Source organism: Calonectris borealis, chromosome 1, assembly GCF_964195595.1.
Source record: "Calonectris borealis chromosome 1, bCalBor7.hap1.2, whole genome shotgun sequence".
NCBI classification, from domain to species: domain Eukaryota; kingdom Metazoa; phylum Chordata; class Aves; order Procellariiformes; family Procellariidae; genus Calonectris; species Calonectris borealis.
The window spans coordinates 122,570,035-122,585,032 of NC_134312.1; the positions used below are offsets into that span (position 1 = coordinate 122,570,035).

The 14,998-nt window shown below is 46.2% G+C and overlaps 1 protein-coding gene across 2 annotated transcripts in view; it reads left to right on the forward strand.

Moving 5' to 3' along the window:
- The first annotated feature begins 7,281 nt into the window (after positions 1–7,281).
- AGPAT3 (1-acylglycerol-3-phosphate O-acyltransferase 3) overlaps positions 7,282–14,998 on the forward strand; it is a 95,597-nt gene continuing 87,880 nt past the window's right edge. Inside the window, exon 1 of one of the 2 annotated variants that reach the window (XM_075173616.1) lies at positions 7,282–7,567. The gene's annotated coding sequence lies outside the window, so the exon portion shown is untranslated. The remainder of the gene's footprint in view (positions 7,568–14,998) is intronic. The other variant, XM_075173627.1, reaches the window with a different exon arrangement.

A 14,998-nucleotide genomic window follows, 5' to 3' on the forward strand; every position in this document is an offset into this window, starting at 1 on the left:
AAATCCAGGCTGTAACATGACTGTGAAACTGGCATTTCTCACAAACTTCGTGGTTCGTGAATGTAGATTTTGAAGCAACAATAAATCAGCCATGGGATTTCTAAGGCTGTGTGAATTACAAATGCCTTTCATGCTCTTGGGAGGGAGGGGGATGTCCACTGGCTCCTTTCTCTTCTCTCCTTAGCTTCAGAAACGTGGCAATTACATTGAAATCTGCAATAAAAAATGGTATGTACTCTAAACTGCACAACAATTCACCAGTATTATGTAAACCAGAGCATCAGTAACAGATACTGTGACATTCAATTTTCATTTCAGTGAAGTCTTGGGAAAATTACTCATGTGGAAAGATTAACACATACAGAAAGACTACAAAACCATACAAATAAGCCTGTCTAACGGAAATGTTGCCACAACCTTGCGTACTAGTTCCCACCTGGGTTTGGGGGCTTATCTAATACCCTTAGCCTACGACATTAATTGATGGCACAAATAGGGTCTGGTTTTCCTCTTGGGTATATTGTTGTAATGCCAGTCTGACTCCGCTTCATCACCAAACCAAACCTGCGAAACCAAGGAGTCATGTCCATAGATCAGGGATTGTATACAATGATGACAGATAATATTGGACAATCTTGTCTGGCTTCATTCATACATTAATAAATCAACAGAGATTTATTTTATGATACATACAGCAGTATCACTAAATCCTTGTCCTTTTAAAACCATGTTTATTCAGTTTCAGGCTGGCAAAGCCACGGATTACTCCAGAAAAGCATTTTGAAGTATATCAAAACCATAGTGGGAAAGCATATCCCCTTCCATGTAACAGCAGCTTACTGAACTGCAAATGCTTCCAAAACAGGAAAAAGCAACTTCTTCCACACAGAGGTAGGAAATCAAGTTTTCATCTCTATTTGGGATCTGACACATTGCAGTCTTTTATCTTTTTGTGTTTTACATGTTTATACATAACATAGCCTGCCAGCAGCTCCGGCCAAAACCAGCAGCAACGGCTTAGCTCCGAGTGGGTAGGTTTTTGCTGGAGCAAGCGCATGAAGTAGGTATGTTGGTTTGTCAACATTCAGCTCTAAGTACGGAGGCACTGCCTACGGTGCTGACCACCATTAAAAACATAACAAAACTGAACGGTATGCGAGTGCCACTACAGCTAGAAAGCAAGGTTGACAGAGAAGCTCTTCTAATGAGGTCCTGAAGTTGAGGAATCTCATTTGCATTCACACTTTGGCCCCCATCCACCATTCTGGCAATGCAAAGGAAAATCAAATGATTAAGCTTCCAAAATTGTTTTAAACACTCAAATAATGTCAAATCTGTTTCCCATGGAAATTATCAGAAAATTCAGAATTAAGAATCCCCAGTAAACTCAGCTGTCTCCTTGATCGTATGTGTTAAGTGGAGTTTTCATTACCCCATCCTACTTCTTTGTACAGATGTTCTGTAGATCAACGGGATCAGTCTTTTTCACACTTGGTCTGGGAACCATGCATGATTCATAAGCTGTCAGAAGGTGGTTGATGGAACAGGCCACCAAAACTCAGTATCAAACTTACATGCATCTTTCCATGCATGCAAGCAAGAAAATAAGCGAGTTCATGAAAGGAAACTTAGCAAAGAGATACTCAAAGCTGAACCTAAGGCTTTCTCTTTGTAAATGAAAACCAGCGTGGGTGCATTACTAGAAAAGATCTCTTAATTTTATCTGGGGTGGTTACATAGCCCTTGGATCAGATAAAAGAGCATTGGGCTAAGTGATCTCCAGGGTGCCTTCCAGACCCACACTTCTGCAGCCACACAACACAGCATGTGCTGGGTTCATTTCACCTAACACTCAAGGTCCACAGTACAGATGTTTACACTGAGCTGGGCTCCCTGTGTTATCAGTGGGAAACAGGCCTTGCTAGGAGAGCAACCCTTGCTCCGGCTTTTGAGGCTGAAAATATACTGTTTAGAGAGGGGTTAAATCAAAGTAGTGTTTATCCAACATTTCCTCAGATCTAATTATGTATATGACTGTGATCCTGCTTCGCTTGTACAGAAAAACTCCTACTCACATTAATGGATATTTTTTCCTTAAAAAGATGCACAAGATACAGCCCTTAGATTACAGGCAAAAAAATGCAATTTCAATATAAGTCAAGAGTGTTTGGTTCAGCTCCGAGTGCCTTGTGAGAAGAACAGAGCTAAAATTCACCTCAGGGCATCCAAAGATAACGAACGCAATTTCAAGAGAAAGTATAGGGATCTGTAGTTACAGCAAAATGTGTATTGTGTATTTCTATTGTGAGAGGTTTTGTTCTTTGCTTAGAGCATGACCTATTTCCCAGCATCATGTGATTTTTGTATTGGAAGACTCTTCTGTAAAAGAGTAGAATTAGTTTACCAGTGGAAAAGATACAAATCTGATTTTCCTTAATTCTGCCCAATAAAAAAGTATAATGTTGCATTTCTTTTTATTTATTTATTTATTTAAACCTCATGACCTTTTTGAAAGATATGTACGTGTAAAGCATATGCACATACTTACCTGTTGTTGTCAGTAGTTTCATTAAGTTTTTATTCAAAAAATGTACAAGGCATCAGGAAAATCCAAATAAAATTACACTTGGATTTAATATGATTTAAAGCCCACCACAATGGCAGTTAAGCACTGAGGCATCTAAAGTGCACAAAGGGAATTTAAGCCGCCTTCCACCTCACTCTGGTGCCTAAGTTTTCTGCTTAAATTTTGCTTAGCTGCCCTGAAGTTTTTTCAACTATGCACACGGAGATGAAAATTTAGGGATGCCACCTCTGGCTAAAATGATCTGGCATTCCTAAAACAGGAATTCCTGTGTCCCAGTCTCATAAGCAACCCTGTCTATCAGACTTTCTCAGTTCATTCCTAATGGAGACCAACACTAGAACTGAGAGAAGAGAGAAAAAAAAATCAAGCTGTAATGGAGACATCTGGGAGGGAACTGTTTATACAAACTCAACAGCTTTTGAAAAGCTGGCCCCTTAAAGTATGCACAGTTAGGCACTCCAAATCAGCAGTCCCTTCTGAAATGCTTGCTATATATGTATTTTTAGCTTGTGGCTTCTTTATTTCTAGTCATATTTATTCTAACATACTGGAAGTATTCGTAATTATGGTGATAGGACTTTTTTTAATGCTCGTATAACTCAAAAGTGACCAACCTACACTTTCCCAAAGGAAAAAAAAAGTTTTATGAGTTGAGATATTTCAGCTCTAACAGTAATTAATTTTCAAGTAATTGTTAGAAAGCTGTGTTCATAGTACAGGTTTCTGTTCATTTCTCAAAATCAACAGCACAACACTACTGAGGACACAACAAAGCCGAGAATACTGTAGAAATGATTATAAAGGAAATGTTGAACATTTGGTAAGATAAGAGGATATTCAGTCAGGTTGGATTTAAAGTATTAACCCCTTTGGGAGGTGAATTCTGGCTTTCTGTATCTTTTGTATCACATGCACTGTGTCTGCATGGTTTGGTTTTTTAAGACCTCAAATTAACTAGGAATTTGAGCTTATATTTAGGATAGGATGTGTCAGCACTAGAAAATAACAGTCTTGTTGCTAGGTCATGCATTTACTTATGTATGTGCCCAATGCTGTATCTGCACTTGCTGGAGTGCCCCCAAATTTTCAAGTACAGATGAGACCCGATTCAGCATCTGCTTCAAGTCTCCTTGACCTTTCAGCAGCTGACGTGCCGCGGCTCATGCAGTACCTGCTGTACAAAACTGCAAACGGCTGCCTGGCTTCTGCTCACCGCAGAAGTTCATCAGGGCTTCACTGCGGTTGACGGGAAGTAGTGAGGAGCTGCCTTTGGACCGAGGTGTTGAACATGACTCAGATACAGCTCAGTATTGAAAACTAACATGGAAATGTCCTCCATTTTTGAGCTTGAGAAACCAGAATGAGATTGGGGCGGGGTAATAGCAGGTGCGATGGCTACAAAAGGGATACATTCCAAAACTTAGGAGAACTGAACCCCCATTAATGTTGAAAAGAAAGTCTCTTCAGTGGAGAGAAAATCTGCTTCTCCTAATTACATTCAGATTCTCAGAAAAATTGATAAGTGAAGAGCAATGTAAAAGACTTTCTTTCCAGCGGACCCTACAGACCTGTTGGGGTGATCCAAAATAGCTGCTCTCCTCATGCTCTTAAGTAGATTTCAGCCACTTCGATATGTTAAGTGTTTTTTGCTCAATAGAAAAAGCTAGTAGTGCTCTATTTGAAATCTTGCTTTGTGCACATAACAAACATTGCTTCTGTGGAACAGCTCATTTTAAGCCTGGGGATGATAATGGATGAATATCAGGATGCTTGCTCCCAGTTTCACTCTGGAGGTACTGGTCAGCGCTTCAGAGAGCTCTCTTACCAGCTGAGAAAGAGAAGATGCTGTTTGCCAGTAAGATGTCAGAACACAGCTGAGCAGGAAGGTGGAAATGAATTTCTTGGCAGACTTTATAGGTGCTACCTTTTGGGATTTTTTTCATGCTGTTTCTGTATTCACCATTTTTATTCCCAAACTTTAAATGTATTTTCTTTTCTTTCTCTTTTTCTTCTGTATCTGCCTCATGCTAAAATACCCATGAATGCACCATCCTTTCAGATTTTACTTTTGATCATTTGATTGCTACATGCCCAACACCCTCAGTGGACACTATAAGCACATAAGCACTGCAAAGGAGGACTGTCAGTATATAAAAAAAATAGGGAATTTATACTTTGCTGTAGTTAAAATTCAGGCAGACCAGAAACGGGTCAGGCAAGCCTAACTGTCTTCCTGTTAGTGATACAATCTGAAAAGTCTTCTGACTGAAGAAATGATGTCATGCTCTGTTTCTGCAATCAAACCATCATAAGCTACTTCTATTAGATAATTTCCTTGAATGAACTATTTCTTATTTGGAAAAAGACTTGTGAGGTATACTAAAAGCTCACACAGATTAAAAATGGAAGCTGTACTCTACGTGCATCCTTGTACAAACCCAGAAGTTGCAGAAAAATAAGCTGCAAATACCTGTGTACTACCAGCATGGGAAATGAAGACTAACAGGAGGCTCAGCACCGGGACCCTCAGAGGAAAGCTAAATTGCCTTTGTCCTGTCTCAGTTCTGAGCTATGCGAGGGACTGAAATCACCTGCGATGTGCTCCAGGAAGCCACAGAGGCTGCTGTAATTTATGGCAGCCTACTATAAAGCTACACCAGCACAGGAGACCGGCCAAAGATTTTGTGATTGGCCAAGCCGGCATGGGCTGAGCAGCATTAGGTAAGGCTGATCAGAACTGCCAGGAGGCGGCTGCACTGGAGGACATAAGAGGGAGAAGAAAAAGCAGCATATGCACCTGACCTGAGGGCAGAATCTCTGCCTCGTACTAGAACTCACGTACAACTGGAAACCAGTAGCGAGTTCTGCGATGATAGTAGAAGCGCAGCAATTAAGGGATTAAATGGCACTTCAAGTAAACACAGAACAGAAATATTTAGAAATTACTTGTGTGTACTTTTCTAAAGTAGGTCAAGTTGTGATGTTCTGAATGTCACATACCGCAGGCGAAAGAGGGGAATATTTGGAACCTAAATAACCATTAAACCCACTTTTTTTTACAGGTATCTCATAAGTGCTGAGGGTAGTATTTGCTTTACTGTGATGATCCAGAGAGCACTATGACCACTGTCTTTCCATGTCACTGCCTAACACTAGTCTCCTCAAAATCAGTATTCTGGAACCAAATAAAAGGAACTGATTTTCAGAGGTAATGAATATATGCAATCTCAAACAAAAAGCTTTGAGAGTTGCAAGCTCTCATCATCTTGAAAAGTAAAACCAATTATTTAGCGGCATCAGTAAGGTGTTTGAAAGCTAACGCTAGATACTGGTATTTGAAAACGTTGTTCCAATTTTAAAGATTTTATGTAAAAGATTTTTAACTTCCAAGCTTTGACACTTCCTGATACTGCACCCAAGAAAGGGGAGGAAGACCTCCCGACCCCTGCTCATTATTGCCCATGAAAGCCTCACCGAGTTGAATTTCTCTGGCCAGGACAAACGCAGCTGCTGCAGCCCCCGCATGCAGTCCTGTCACACCCTGAGGAGAACGACTAAGATTCCAAACAAAACCCTTATCTTTCAAAACTTATTCTGAAAAAGGACCAAACTTGTATTCCCTTCGATATGTTCTGACCTGCTTCTTTATGGTACATACAGGAACACAAAGATACTGTCAGTCTAGGGCGTTACCTGTGCCCGAAATCAAATAACCTCTGTGAGATCCCGGTCCTGTCATGAAGAGCTTCCATCAAGTCCAGTCCTTGGCAGGGCATCCAATTTACCGCATGCAGAGCGTCACCCCTACAGCCGAGAGCCCCCTTTTTTCTTCATTCAGACCCGGGATTGTATCTTTATTTATTAATAGCGTTACGTAGCGGTTTCCTGCGTTACTGAGAATTTCCGTTATTGATTCCTCACGGTGCCATCTTCGCGTTTCTTCACAGATCCCCCGACCCTGTGTACGTACCCGAAAGCTTCACCTACACCTCCCCGGCGGTCGCTCGCCCGCCCGCTCCCAGCCCCGAGGGGCGGCGGGGCCAGGCCCGCGGGCGGGGGAGGCTCCCGCACCTCCCTGCCGCGGCGGTCGTGGGACGCGCTGCCGGGCAGGCGGGAGGACACAGACCGCTCTACCTGAGGGCAGCCAGCGGGAAAGCGAGCCATGGCTCCGGTGAGCGGCCGTGCCCGAGCAGGCGGCTCTCCCTCCTCACGGAGGGGCCGGGGGGCAGGCGCCGCCACCGCCGCTCCCTGAGGCGGGGGAGCGGGCTTTCACCAGCGGGGAGCGGCGTTTCGGCCCCGGCCGAGCGGTGAGGACGCGGGGGCGCCGCACCCCCCTCCCCGGCGGGGCACACCGGCTCCCCCCGCCCGCCGCCAACGGCCGCCGGAGGAGCGGGGCCGCGGTGAGGGGCGCCTCGGGCGGGAGCGGCGGCGCCCCCTGGCGGCCCCCATGCGGTGGGGGACGCAGGCGGCGGCTGGGCGCGGGGCGGGCGGCTCCGCCGCATCGCTTCCCGCCGCGGTGCGGCCAGAGCGCTCGGCGGGGGTCCCGCCGCGCTGGCCCGGGCGGGGCGGGGCGGGGCCGGGCGGGAGGAGCGGCGGCCGCTGCCGCCCCTGCGATCTGACCCGACCTTCCCCCTCTCCTCCTCCGCCGCCCCCCGCCGCCCGGCTCTCCTGCCCCCAGCGGCCTGGGAGGAACTGAACCATCGCTGCACAGGAAGTAGCGGCTGCGGGGAGCAGCGGCGGCGACAGCTGGGGCTGCCGCACTCAATGAGCGAGGCTCCCGCAGCCGCCGCCGCCCGCCCCGCTCGCCCCTTCCCCGCCTCCCGAGGGCAGCGGCGCCGAGCCAGCCCGCCGCCGCCGCCGGGGGGGCACCGCGGAGAACAGGAGGCGGAGGCGGGGAAGGCCGCCCGCCCCGGGGCTGGAGGCTGAGGCGGGCAGAGGCAGCTCCAGCTCTTCCCGAGGAGGCGGCGGCGGGGACTGCAGGTTGGTGCCGCTCCGCCGGCGAGGCGCGGATGCCGGGCTGCGGGGGAAGGCGGGCGGCGGACCCTGCCCGCGCCGGCCCCCTGGGCCCCCCGCCTCGGCGCTCCCGCACGCTGCCGGCGCGGGCGGCGGCGGCTCCGTCGGGCGCCCCTCTCGAAAGGCCCCAGCGCGCCGCCCCCCGCTGCGGCGGCGGCAGGAGGAGCCGCGCCGGGCCCGGCTCGGTCCGGCGGCCGCGGTGCCGGTGGCAGGCGCAGCCCTTTGTGCGCCGGCGGGCGGGGGGGGCGGCCGGGCCGGGCCCGGCGGCGGGGGGTACCCGGGGGGATGGCGGCGGCGCGGGGAAGGGCACAGTGGTCCCTCCGGCGCGGCCGGGCCCCGGCTGAAATGCATCCTCCCCTCCCGGGTGAGATGGACGCCCTCCCGGGGGGTGCGGAGTGAAGGAGGTGCGGGCTGGCGGTCTCTGCTGGGAGGATGGCAGCAGGGCTCTCCGCCGAGCCTGTGGGGAAGGAGGGAGGGAGGAAGGATGGGCGAAAAGTGGGAGAGCGATTTAAAACAAAAAAAAAAAAAAGAAGGAAAGCCCGTTTCCGAAGAGCCAGGCTGTACCTGGGTGCACGGCTTGCGAGTGCAAAATGGAGAAGAGCAAACCCTATTGATCTGAGAGTGGCAACCAAATAGGATGCTGTTGTGCCTGGATTCTGTTCAGATGACGCTGATGGATTTAATAAGCTGCTAACCTAATGTGTAGGCATCTAAATCAATAAGAACATTGATCATCCCCTTATAGCTTGTAACACACGGTATTCTAAGGGAACTTTTGTGTTGAGACTGAGTGTTACCTATTTGATGCCTCACTTGTATATTCTTCCCCTCCAATATTTTTTCCTCTTTGAATCTTCATCTCCCCTCCTTGATTAGGCAGAAGGCAGGTGTGAACGAGAAAGGAAAGTGGCAGAGTTTGCAGTAATCTTGCCGCTCCTTCTTCAAAGCGGTAATAATCTCATTAGCTCATCAGGTTATGAAACTCATTAATTTCAAGTCCAAAATAAACTTCATGGCCTTTCCCCCTCTCCCACTCTAGGGGAAATAGGCTAGAGTCCAAGATAGCACGTTTGCTATCGGTGAATTGCTGATACGTACAAGCGTGTTTGGGAGTAAAGCAGTAAGCTCTCCACTTGACTTCGCAGTGTTTCGTTCGCGGTGACGCTCTTCACTTGAGGCTCTTTGCTTGAACTACAGGTCGTTTGGGTGAAGTTCAACATAATTACAGATAGGTATGTGTATTTTTTTTTCCCCAAGCTTGATTCTACAAGCAGTAAAACCCGTATGGTTTCCATTCATTTTTTTTCAAGACTGCAGCTGTATACGAGATGATGAAGTTAAACGGAGTTGCTGTTGTAACCTGCAGTGAACTTGCTTTGCTGCGGTGAGTGTTGAGCTGTTACAGAGCTCCTCGTGCCATGAAGATTTTAAACCTAAATGTTCTGGTCTTTCCTGTAACTTCCACAGGACCCTTGGCTTTTGGTTCCCTTCTGTGTACTCTAGCCTTCTTCCCCTTCACGTCTGTTGTTACTGAACCTTCGTGATTAAAATTATATGCACTACATTCAATACCTTTTTTCAACCTTTTTTAACGGCAATCTTATGTACTCTAAGAAAGTCTCATTATCCCTCTCTCTCTCTCTTAATTCCTACCTTCACCTCTCCACCCCTATACACACACTTAATTGGAGAAAGCAGGATAGAGAACAGTTGGTCTCCAAATATAGCTTGAATTCAACAAGCACAGGAAAAACACCTGACCAGATTGTCCCCACTGAGCACGATTAAAATGGCAGGACCACTTATCAAAACTTTATACTGCAGTTTAACAGTACATTGCACATAACTCAGTTGAGGGTGCACGAGTTGTACCTGGCAAGGGCTGAAATCAGAACGGGCTTTAGTTGAGGTAATGTTGGAGAGAAATAAGGATGCTATTTCCTCTTCCCAGTGTGATTTCTTTTATCTCTGAAGAGATGCTATAACAAACAGGACAAAATTCCACTTACAATTACAGGGAACTCTACTAGCACAAAGTGTATGTTCTTTTCCCAGCCAGAGCCAAAGCTTTTTGCCTTCTGTTAATCTTCTTACAAAATGAAACTACTGCATAGTCCTGTGCTAGCTTCATTTTTTTTTTTCTTTCTGCCTCTGTTTGCAGAAAGATGCATTGTTTTAAAATCCTAAATGGTGTTTTGTTTACTTACAAAATAACAGAGGAAAAGGACCTGGGGGTGCTGGTTGACAGCCGGCTGAACATGAGCCGGCAGTGTGCCCAGGTGGCCAAGAAGGCCAACGGCATCCTGGCTTGTATCAGAAATAGTGTGGCCAGCAGGAGCAGGGAGGTGATCGTGCCCCTGTACTCGGCACTGGTGAGGCCGCACCTCGAATACTGTGTTCAGTTTTGGGCCCCTCACTACAAGAAGGACATTGAGGTGCTGGAGCGTGTCCAGAGGAGGGCAACGAAGCTGGTGAAGGGCCTGGAGCACAAGTCTTGTGAGGAGCGGCTGAGGGAACTGGGACTGTTTAACCTGGAGAAGAGGAGGCTGAGGGGAGACCTCATCGCGCTCTACAACTACCTGAAAGGAGGTTGTAGCGAGGTGGGTGTTGGTCTCTTCTCCCAAGTAACCAGCGATAGGACGAGAGGAAATGGCCTCAAGTTGCGCCAGGGGAGGTTTAGGCTGGACATTAGGAGAAATTTCTTTACTGAAGGAGTGGTCAGGCCTTGGACCAGGCTGCCCAGGGAAGTGGTTGAGTCACCATCCCTGGAAGTATTTAAAAGACGTGTAGATGAGGCGCTTAGGGACATGGTGTAGTGGGCATGGTGGTGTTGGGTTGACGGTTGGACTCGATGATCTTAGAGGTCTTTTCCAACCTTAATGATTCTATGATTCTATGATTCTAAAACTATTACGGAATAATTGGATTTGAGGCTTACATTTTGTGGGGAACTGATGTGAATAAAGTATTGCTGTTAACTGTAATGGGTTCACCTATACTATATTTATGATAGCCATAAATTATGATAGGCTGCTTCTACACTTTATGCAAATACAAGAAACCCCAAGAAAGGTTGCATTCAGTCTTGCTCCTTTGGCTTATGGGAACATAATTCTTGACAGGAATGGCCAAGATACTGACAAAGAAACGTAATTATCATCCTTAATGGCTAAAAATGTCGTGTTCTTTCAGTGGTTTTTTTTAGTGTTAATACTGAGTGTTGGTGCATGCGGATTAGTCTGTTTATAGTCAGTGCCTGAACAAAGAACAGGTGACTAGGCAATCGGTACCTTGAGTATTACAAGATAAAGAACAAAAGAAATGACAAAAAAGCAAAGGGAACCCAAATCTTTGTTGTACCTCAGACTGTTCTACCTCAGCACCTCAGACTGGTGCTGAGCCCCTAGTAATAACATTCTCTGCCTACACTTGCGTTTCAGGCTAATACCAGGGAACTTTTACTTGTGGGTAGCTCTTAATAAGTAATCGATACCATCTTTTTAAGTAAAACTAAAAGGAAGGGAATGGAGAGGCATTAGAAGGCGTTATCCAAATTTCTTGTTTGCCTATGATATTAACCAACATAAAATGAGAAAAAGAAACACTAATCCCAAGGTCTCCACCACATGCTTGGTGAAGATACTCTTAAAAGTGTTACATTAAAATCAATTTGCCATATGATACGTGATCATGTCAGGATTCCAGGATTGAGTCAGCACCTAAGCTGGGGGCTGATTATCACTAGGGCGCAGGCACCTATAGGTAAAATCAGGATAATCTAGGAAGTGTTTAATTTGTTGGTGCACCAAACCAATAATCCCTGTTTTGGTTAATTAATTGCAAAAGTCCAAATTTCAAATGGCTAAAAAGGAAACAAACCCTTGCATGCATATTTTTTGATGCTCCTAAAATCAATGGATACTTATGATTTACCTGTAAAATTTCCTTGTGCCTCCGAGTCTGGACACGTTTAGGAGTGTGCAAGACATGACAGTGATGAGAAGCTGGGCACTTACAGCTGTTACACATAAGTCATAGCAAAAATGAAAGAAATGCTTGTCTCTTTTGTAAAGGCTAATCTGTGAGTGCTGCCTTTGGATCCGGTCCTTCACAACAGCACCTCCTTCTGCTGTGTCTTCATCTGTAGCTGTCTAACCTTGCACGGGTTAGCGTAACTGTGTGGTTTAGTAGGCAGGACGTTCATCTCGGGAAGCAGGAGGCTTGGGTTCTTGACCTTGTCCAAGTGAGTATTCGGTGTTGTAAAAAGGAACCAAGAGCCACGGGGACTCTTTTTCTGTCTGTAAAACCATGCAAAACCCAAACAGTTTTAGTAGGAGAGGGCAGTGAGTGGCTGTGCCAAGGTACCCTGGTGCATTACCAAGGAAGTGCTGGGTGAAGGTTACGATACCTTCCAGGGAAAAGGCAAGGAAAGCTGTACTGAAACAATGTACAGCTCAAACTACGTGAGGATGCTGCCCATCAGACTGATGGGCAAAGGAGCTGATCGGTCTCGCCTTTCTGTTTCATGCCTCATGTGTTTTATGAGGGGGTTGGTAGAGTCTTGGCACCCTGAACTTTCCCCTAAAGTTGTTGATCTCTACTAGACATAAACCTGGGGAAAGCTGGGATTGATGGTACATCTCCTTGCTGTGTACTATCGGTACATCAGCCCCGCTGCTCATGTCGCTTTTTTGTCTTTTTTTTTTTTTATTCTCCTCTGCTGTTCTCAGGCATGCAACTTCCTTAATGCATTTTCTAGGGAGAGCAGGCATGTTGTTTGGGCTGCTGATTCCCCTGGGAATCAGGGAACTTGGGACTTCAGCTCTGTAAGGCTGCATTTAATGCAATGCTGCATTTTTTTGTGCACCCATAGGTGTCAGTTCCTTGATGGAGATCTAGGATGAAATAAAGGAGAGAAGCAGCTTTCTGTCGCATCTTGGATGGGGAATGAAAGCAGGCGTACTGACTAGTCCTAATACTGTTGTTTATCTTGCAGTAGTATCAATAATGTGGTGTTTGTTTTCCAAACAAAAGCTGTGATCTGTATCCCAAAGAGTTTAAAGATACTTTGAAGCTTTGTGTAGTGGAAATGGTAGTTCTCTCAGCCAGGTCAGTCTCCACCCTGAGAACAACCTTGTTGCCTAATTGTGATTATCGCTGTAGTTTGAGACTGCTCAAAAAAAAAACCCAACTTGTCCTTGAAGTAGGTGTTGAGCTCCCTATGTTTTATAAGAATGAAGGGGCATATAGATTCCTCATACATTTGGAGCGACATGCTAGAAATTTTCCATACGGAAGAGGTGGATCTGAGTGTATGGCAGAACATTTAGAATCCAATACCTCCTCTGTATTTGCGTATTCATGGGAAAAAAACTATTTAAAACCTTTACAATGTTTCTCCATCAGTGTTAAGAGCTCTTTAATGGTCAGGCGTAAGCGGTATGACATTGGTCTCTTCCTGTGTGTAGCACCTCTTCTCCATGCAGACAGACTTTCTCATTTGCTGTAAAGGAAATGGGATTTCAGTGAAATTTTTAGTTGCCTTTTTTTTTTCCCCCTGTTGTTGTTCTTGTGCGTTAGCATTACTTAGGTAATTATAGCCTGTTTGTTAGGAGCCCTGACAGCCTAAACTGAGTTCTTTGTCAAAAATACAATGTTTCCCTTAATTAAGAAAGACTAGAAACAGCACCTGAATCTATTAATTAAATAGTCAAAGCTGATATCTATTTAGGATATATTAATGAGCAAACCAAAATACATTTCTGACTGAAGTGTTGCCCAGAGTAAATGAGCTTCTGTGAGGCTTTTTTGTGGAGAAAAATAATATATTGGTGCAGCAACTGTCACACATGCACGGTCGTGCAAAATTCATGTGAGATCTTTCCAAATTCTATGGTACTCAGAACAATAGCCACTATTCCTTCTTCAAAGCTCTTCAGAGATGTTAAATAATCCTTGTGACAACCCTATGAAGTGAGTATTGTAGTGATTTTTTATGGATGGCAAAACAATTAATCGGCATTGTCTCCAGCTGTACTGCAAAAGTGGGATTTTCAAAGTGCCCGCGGCTTGGCCCGCCACTAAAACTTGTGGTTGTGTGAGCAAGGGGTGGGTGAGCGTGTCTTTCTGCCTCTTCTAGCTGTATCTGTGCCGAAGAAAACATTTTGCAGATGCAGTGGTCATCAGCATGCAGGTGCGTACATCAGGCTGGACACTACAGGTCCTCATAAAGGATGAATTTAGCTTGTTCTAAATTATTCTACCCATGTTACTGGCATCGCTTCTTGGAGGAGAGATGTGCAGAGCTGTTGGCTGTGCTGGTGTCTGTAAAGTTTGTCCACGTGTGAAACTTGGGTTGCTCAGACTGACTTCAGAGCAAAAGTTTGCTCATTCATGGGATGGGGTCCTAGTCGGACTCTTCCCGCTGGGCTCTTGCCAGGCTGGGCTTGCTCAGGGTTACAAGTTGGCTTAAGGATGGACTCCTAACTTCCTTTGATCCGAAAAGGCTGCAGACCCGGCTGTTTCCTCTGCTGCATGAACACCGGCGGTATCTGCGAGCTGAAGGAGGTCTGGATAACCAGGACGTAAGTTCCTGTTTGGGTCAGACCAGCGTCGCAGCTTTTCTGCGCAGCCTGGCTTTGGTTGCTGAGATATGTGTGCCTGTTCTTCTCCTCCACCAGCTCTGCCTGCTGCCCTTCCAGGAGTTATAAATGCCACAGCAGATGGCTTGGGGAGGCAGTGTCTGTAATTACTGTTGCAAGATTTGCCTAAGCTTGACTCTGTACAGAGAACGCTTTTTTCCCCTGGAGATTCGAAGTTGTCGGTACTTAAAATGCAGATTTGGTCTTTTCAGGGGAACACGATGGTGGAAGTGTGTGCATTATGTGCTGGTTCAAAAACAGCCTTTCCTCTTAACATAATTCATATGAAGGTTTAGTGTTATCAGTTTTCAGTCTTCTCCCGCTGGGTCAGCTTTCAGGTTCCTGGTAGTGATATAGGCTGGACTGCTTATGGACCCAAATTTTGATAACAGCTGACACACTGTTAAATAACATAGCTATAATCAGTTTGTTTGATAAAGTTGGGTTTTTAAACCCGTTAACCTGACTGCTAGCCTTCCATCAGGTTTCGGTGTGAACGTTATTCCTCCTGAGCAGAGATGCACGGCTATACGGTCGACGCATGCATCTTTAATGCGTAATGCAAGCGTTCATCTCCCAGTTGCAGTTGTGATTGATGGATCTAACGTTATGCTGCACAGTGTGTACTCTCCCATGGGCCCCTTTGCTCCAAATGCCTTCCTGCAGTCTTGGGCTCCGTACCAGCATGTCTGAGCTGAACTTCTCCTCTCCATCCATCTGGTGCCTATGGCCCTTGGGTTATTGACCATATAGCCAG